Genomic DNA, 7,423 nt, shown 5'->3' with positions numbered 1-7,423 from the left:
AGCAAGTTAGCTCAGGGATATCTCATGTTTATGGCAAAGAAACAAGAATGGCAAGCAAGCAAACAGCAATTCACAAGTGCAAGTGTTTCTTAAGATTCTGCTTGCGCCTTGTTTGCTAAGCCCCATTGGCCAAAGCAAGTCACACAGCTGAGCACAGAGAGAAAGGGCCAGTCAGAACATCTTACCAAAAATGGTTGTAGTAAAAACTGGAAAATCAATCCAATTAATTTACCATTCCAGTTGTGCAACACTCTAGAAATTTTAAAAATATTCATATAATTGTTTGTCACATTATTATTATTATGAGACAGGGTCTTGCTCAGTTTCCCAGGCTGGAGTGAAGCGGCACAATCATAGTTCACTGTAACCTCAAACACCTAGGCTTAAGTGATCCTCCCACCACAGCCTCCCCAGTAGCTAGGTTGTTCGTCACATTATTGAATGATCCACAATCTAATTCTTACCCTTAATGGTGTAATTCATTCCTAGCGATAATTTCTTTTAATCCTTTATGTCAGTGTGTCTTCCTGAGACCCCAGTCAGCCTGGATTTGTCTGCAGGCCCAGGAAGGGGGATAGTGCAGTGGCCAGTTTTTAGTATTCCTTTGTGGGTATATGCGTCCTGGCTTGGGGTTAGCCCTGTTTCTTTTCTCCTTTAACTTTATGCCAGGATGCAACTCAGAAGATTTACTCATTGAAGAGACTCTCACTTTTGAGCAGCAGAACTGGGCCTCCTTACTCACAGACTCTCCCAGGCAGCGTAGGACTCCCGCTCTTGGGCCTCTAGGTTTTTTATGTGGATAATAGAAAGAATCAGCTCTCACTAGGAGCTTGAGGTATATGTGTATGTAGCAGAGGAGGACTGGGGAACAGTAACTTGTATATAGGACACTGTGCTAAATGTCTAAGAGTGAGATACTGGCTACAATCCACCCTCTTAGCCATTTCTCCAACCTACTGCTGTCTAAAAGATATAACCTTGTCATCAAGAATGGATAAAACAAGAAGGAATTAGATTAAATGGTAAAAATTATCTTGCAGTGAAAACTAAACAGCACTTACTGCTAAAATGTATCATATTAGAATAGTGGAGTTCTCTTTTTGAATAGTTTGAGGATCTAGAGACCTAGCACTCTGCCTAGGTTGAGCTTGCTACAAGGGGTGGTTAGACAAAGGGGAAGTTCTGCTCAGACCTTCTGAATTATGTATGCTGAGAATGACCTTTTTCCATCCCTAGCAGCTTCCACCTCCAGTAGCTGTTCTGCTCACCAACCACTGCTTCTGACCTTTCCTAGACTCTGAGACAACACTTGAGTGACTCTCTCTCCTTCTTCCAGAGCACACAGAGGCTCCAGAGTACATGTCCAGCCCTCACAGTAACCGGGCAGCAGCTGAGAGCCTCACACCCATCAGCTTGCCTGTGGAGCAAGGTCACAAGATATTTCAGTCCTATGAAAAAGCTGTGAACCCCAGCTAAAGGGGAGGAAGTGTTTTGAGAACCCAGGTACCAAGGCGAGATAGGACTGCAAGGTTTTTTTTTTTTTTTTTTGAGATGGAGTCTTGCTCTGTAGCCCAGGCTGGAGTGCAGTGCTGCGATCTTGGCTCACTGCAAGCTCCGCCTCCTGGGTTCACACCATTCTCCTGCCTCAGCCTCCGGAGTAGCTGGGACTACAGGCTCCCGCCACCACACCCGGCTAATTTTTTTGTATTTTTAGTAGAGACAAGGTTTACACCGTGTTAGCCAGGATGGTCTCGATCTCCTGACCTTGTGATCCACTCGTCTCGGCCTCCCAAAGTGCTGGGATTACAGGCGTGAGCCACCGCGCCTGGCTGATTTTTTTTCTCTTCCTTTAACATTAAGAGCATTAAAAAGGCTGGACGCGGTGGTTCAAGCCTGTAATCCCATCACTTTGGGAGGCCAAGGCGGGCGGATCACGAGGTCAGGAGATCGAGACCACGGTGAAACCCCATCTCTACTAAAAATACAAAAAATTAGCCAGGTGCAGTGGCGGGCGCCTGTAGTCCCAGCTACTCAGGAGGCTGAGGCAGGAGAATGGCGTGAACCCGGGAGGCGGAGCTTACAGTGAACCGAGATTGCGCCACTGCACTCCAGCCTGGGTGACAGAGCGAGACTCCGTCTCAAAAAAAAAGAAAAAAAAGAGCATAAAAAAGTTGTCCTATTACTTCAAGAAAACCATTTCCTTTGGAAAATATTAAAGTCTTTAACTTATCTTCACTTTAAAAATAAATGCATTTCGAAATATGCTGAGAATCCAAACATATCTTTTTCATCTTCTTACGTCATGGGCATTGGGAAATACTTAACAGCAGATGGAATAGTATTTTTAAATGCCAAAAGAAAATAACCATCAGCCTGGAATTCAATATTAAGTAAAAATATCTTTCAAAAGTGAGGGAGTAATAACAACTGCAGTCAGTAAGCCTCCGTCAATGAGACAGACACCTGAAGAGCCTTCCCTACATTGCCAGCACATTGACTGGGAATGGAGCAGGAAAGGGACAGCTGTGGCATTGCTTCCTAGCACTAAGGAAACCAGGGGGTACTTTCTCACCAGGTCGTTATCTCTGAAACTGAGGGCAGCTCTGAAGTCCAAATCCAGAGTGGCCCAGGTTTGGAAGAAGGAAAGAAAGTCTTCAAATGGCTAGGGCCATCTTTCTATGGAGTGGTGGGCTGGAAGCTAATGATGGCTCCTGAAATGATGATGTTTGAGTTGAGCCAGGACAGCCTTGTGGTAGGGCCACCGTACAGGTGATGGAAACATTTATCAGGAGGCTAGAAAATAAGCTTCTAGTACTCCTTTACCTCAAGGTTCTTGCATTCTGCTTTTGGCTTCAAAAGATAAGAGGTGGGAGTTGAATGGGAAACTGGCCTGCAGGCGATCTGGTTCCCATGCTCAGCCTTTGCTTTGAAAACCTCAAGTAGAGCTAACCAAGTTTCACTCCTACACAGCCTTGAATAAACTCACTCCTTGTCATTCTCCTAGCCTCTTCTTCTCTTGTTCTTTTCAGGCTCCTCTGCTGGGTTCTCCAACTAAATTACCACTCCCTGCCCCTCCCTAAACTTTTCCCAGGCAGAATACCATCCCTGAGAAATAGCTATTCTACCTTTTTCTTCAAGGGTCTGGCCTCTCATTTTTTTCAGAAGCTTTTAAGAAGAGCCCTTTTCCATAAAGTCTTTTTCCTAAGCCAGTAAGAACAATAAAAGGTAATAATTTCTCCCTGTTCTTCCCTGTCTAAATGTATCATAATACTCCTCCCTTACTGCTTCATCCCATCAAAACCTACACCATTGACTTCAACAAAATGTAAAAAATTCACTTTGCCTATTTGCATATATATTTCACTTGAGTTATACCAATGTCTGTCCTTTACATGCTGATATTTTAGGACCCTAGAGGCTTTGGGGATCATGTGACCTCAAGAGAAAATTATTCATCAGAACAATCTAGATGAATCTACCCTGGACAGCTCTGGGGGCTGCCATAGTGAGAGAATTTTTTTGTTCTCATGTGAACCCTGCTTATGAATTCATGCACGTAATTGCTGCTGCCATCTACCTGGCACTTTGCTGGTCTTAACTATACAGTCACCTGTTGTCTCAGAGGTAATCAGACTTAGATTAGAAAAAATGATAACCAAGGCCCATTTGCCCCAGGCAAAAGTCTGGCTGCAGGAGGCCTTAAAGAGATTTAACAGGCTCTGTGTTTTATTTCATCATGTATTCTATCTAGTACTTTAAGGGGAATTTATGTGGTGTGGATATGGGATGGGGATGGAGGAGGTTATTAAGAGGAGTGATGATGGACGGAAGGAAGTAACTGACTAGCTTCGTCTAAAGATTCGTCTGCTTCCCCATGCTCTGCCCTGCAGAAGATAATAGCCATCTGTTCTGCAAGTCCACTGGGGAATGAGCAAGGCAACATTGGTTAATAACGTGGCAAAGGAGAGTCAGGGTACACAATGAATTTCACAACTGACAAGTTCCTCGGACACTGGGACCATTGACCGAGTGCTCTGAGAGTGGGGTGACATGCCCTTCTCTGGAGGCCATCAGACACATCTGTCTGGCAGGATATAAATGTGGTGCTACCCAGAGGGAGAAGAATGGACAAATGGATGCTGGGTTCCTGCATTCCAGCCTGGAGATGTTTATTTTAAACGTCATTCCTATCCTGAGAAGGAGGTCTAGAAGCTGTTCCACCAAGGTTTTGAAGATGTCTTTCTCTTTTCTCTTAATTCTCCTGAAAAGAGAAAAGTAAAAGAACTTCTCAGGGAAGAAAGTATGATTTCTTTACACACAAGTTCATGTGGCTCCTACCGCAGCTATTCACACACACACACACACACACACACACACACACACACACACACACTGTGGACCTAAAGACATAAACATTTACATTGGAAAGAAACAAGTCATGGCCCTTTCCTCTCACAAAATGTGTGTAGCATGGGGACTTTTTATTTTTCTCTCAACACACTTTAATTATAATCTAATAAAATAAGTCTAAAGAGATTTAAATCAGAATCATAAACTAGAATGACTTGAAAGCATCTTGACAGTCATGTGGTGGATAAGGAAACTGAGTCACAGAGAAGTAGGATAAACTCAGGGTTACCAGAATGACCCAAGGCAGATGAGAAGGCGTTAAAAATAAATAAAACATGGAGAGGAGTAGAGAACTCTTCAACCCCCTAGGAGGAGGGTTAAAATGCTGCCTTTAAAGCAATAAAAAGGAGAAATTGTTCCAATGGCTGGCGGTGATGTGCAAAAATCTGGAACATAGTTTTCCAAGCAAAGATACAAGTGGGACAGAGAAGGGGCGAGGAAGCAATTGAGTTATATGCCCCTTAAAATTCATAGGTGTCCTCTCCCTGGTCAAAACACGCCCAAGCATCTGTGTTCCTTTAGAAACTCCTTCAATTCATAGACTTGTAGATATTTAAACAGTTTATTTGCATCATATGCACATTTAACTCTAAAGCTGGGGGTTAAAGTAACTGTGCTGGATTTATTGAGCAATGGTACACCATTCTCCAATGAAGAAACTTTTCAAAGGATTCTCTATGCTAGTTTTACTTTCCACAATTGGGGGATTTTTTTTTTAACTTTAGGAAAGCAAAATTTTTATAAATAAATTTCTGAAACCCTGTGCAAGATGTAACTGTACTCTAATAGCTAACTTCTCCAACTGGACTGATTGCCAAATAGCCAACACCAATCTGTTCAATATGAAATTAAAACAAGACCGTTATTTTGCACTTAAGGAATCTTCTTTGCCAAGCATATTCAAAGGGCTATGTGACAAAATTAGCCATTGCAGACTGGTTTTCTTATTTGTATTAGACAAGAATAATCCCTCTGCCTGATGAGGACATCAACTCATTCTTGGGGGTCAGCTGCAGTACACAGACAGCTGTGTTACCTGTATACATCCTAGCGTTCTGTCCATGGCGCCATGGCTGAAGAGTCCAGAGATCCGGCTTCTGGGCCAGAATGAATCATCAACCTTCTGCTTTATTCAGATAAACACTTTACCCAAGTACGCACTTCTCACTATCTAACAAAATTTCAAAGCATTTTGAAAAAAGTCCTAGCTGATGATTGGACACCCTCTATCAGAGGCCTCTTTTATCAAGGTCCATTCAACTTTTGTTTTCTAAGAATCTGGATGATTTCAACTTTGAAAGGCAAAGCAAAACCAGTGGTGGGAGAGGCTTCTGGTTAGGGAATAGACTTTGAAATCAGACCTGCCTTTTATCACTTACTAGCAGTGCAACTATGGGTAAGTTTTTTATACCTACTAAGCATGTTCCTCAAATGTAACTTGGAGTAACTGCATTTTCTCTTCAAAGCTTTGGGGTATGTTTTTACTGAGACCTTCTCTAAAAAGTGCTTGGATAAAGCCTGGCATATTGGAAATGTTCAAAAAATGCCCAATATTTTCCTAATACTTTATTGATTTTCCAACAGATGAGGTATATCATTTCACATGCCCCCAGCTGTTGATTCTCAATATAGCAATGATCTAAAAATATGAATTGGATCATCTAAAATATGAATTGGATCATATCGGTCCTTGGCTCAGATCTCTACAGTGATTCTCCATGTCACTCAGAGTAGGAGCCAGACTCTTTACACAGGTTCTTCACCCCATCTCACTCCTTTTACCCCATCCCACACCACCTCCTCTGGTTGAGCATGGCACAGAAGCCAGATCTCCACACTACATCTTCCACTACCCTTCCCTTGGGGTCCCTGCATTCCAGCCACCTTGACCTTGTTGCCTCAAGTCCTTCTCCTACTGCCTGCAACACTTTCCCCAGGTATCCCCAAGGCCGAGGTCTCCTCAATCTTTTCAGGAATCAATTTAGAAGTTTCATTATCAGCAAGGATATCAACCAGCCCATATAAAGTATTAATAATAAGACCTACCTATCCTAGCACCTTTATCTCTTGCACCCTGCTGTGTCTTTCTCCAAATCACTTATCACCATCAAACATATCTTAACTACTTTGATTTTAGTATCTCCTCAACTTGAAAATTACTCTATAAGGGTAGGCAGGCCCTTCATTTATTCACTGCAGCATTCCGCACCTTGAACAATATTCTAGTGTTCTAGGCACTCTGTATCTACTTTTTGAAAGAAGTAATGAATGATTTTTTTTAATAGAAGTGTGGTTCATCCTTGCCTCAAATCTTATATAGGCTCACATCTGACTAACTCTGATTTGAAAGCTTCCACCTCACCGCCACCAGCACTGCTGCCCAGCACTTGCAGTCACTCAAAATACTAGAAGCCCAAGAAAAAGAAGGTGGGAGCATGCATACCTGATCTGGCAGCCGTGATAGGGAGAGGAAAGTGGTCTTAGAGCTGTCACCTAGCCTCACGCTCCTCCATCTCCGTCACCTGTGACTGTCATTATTTGCCTAGTTCACTACACCAGGCTCTTCATTGCCCTACTAAGCCATGTGTCCTTGCTGCAGTCTACACTGGGTGTGGCTTTCTGATTGTTTTCATCATCTCATTCCTCCATCTGAGACAGCTCCTCCCGGGTGCTTGCAGCTTCAGTCCAGGACTTGGAGCTGTGTTCATGAACTCCTCTATCTCGTTTCTCTTTCCTGTGCAGAGTCTGCTCCCGCGTGCTACAGCCTCAGTCCTGATTCAGGCCGCTTCCTGCCTTCGACATGTGCTCAGCGCATCCTTGCCTCCATGACTTTGTTCCTTCTGTTCTTCCAGAATATCTTCTCTCTTCCTTCTGCCAATCCAAATCCACTCTAGATCTCAAGGCTGAACTCAAATCACACATCATCCAGAGAGAGTCTGCCAAGCAATTACTTCTTGCCGTATGATATCTTCTTGCTGTTAACAACTTCTCTACTCAAAGTTACCTACATAGT

The 7,423-nt window shown here is 43.1% G+C and overlaps 1 long non-coding RNA gene across 1 annotated transcript; it reads right to left on the bottom strand.

The window, feature by feature from the left end:
* Window positions 1-4,144: 4,144 nt before the first annotated feature.
* Window positions 4,145-6,979, bottom strand: LOC131383450 (uncharacterized). Its single transcript, XR_009213488.1, has 2 exons — window positions 6,854-6,979; window positions 4,145-4,261 (listed from the first exon to the last, which is right to left on the bottom strand). It is a non-coding gene; the product is annotated as an uncharacterized LOC131383450 (long non-coding RNA).
* Between the last annotated feature and the right edge of the window lie 444 nt (window positions 6,980-7,423).

Source organism: Hylobates moloch, unplaced genomic scaffold, assembly GCF_009828535.3.
Source record: "Hylobates moloch isolate HMO894 unplaced genomic scaffold, HMol_V3 SCAFFOLD_1, whole genome shotgun sequence".
Classification (NCBI taxonomy): Eukaryota; Metazoa; Chordata; class Mammalia; order Primates; family Hylobatidae; genus Hylobates; species Hylobates moloch.
The sequence above is the reverse complement of the archived record's forward strand: the minus strand, read 5'-3'. Positions and strand labels throughout refer to the sequence as shown.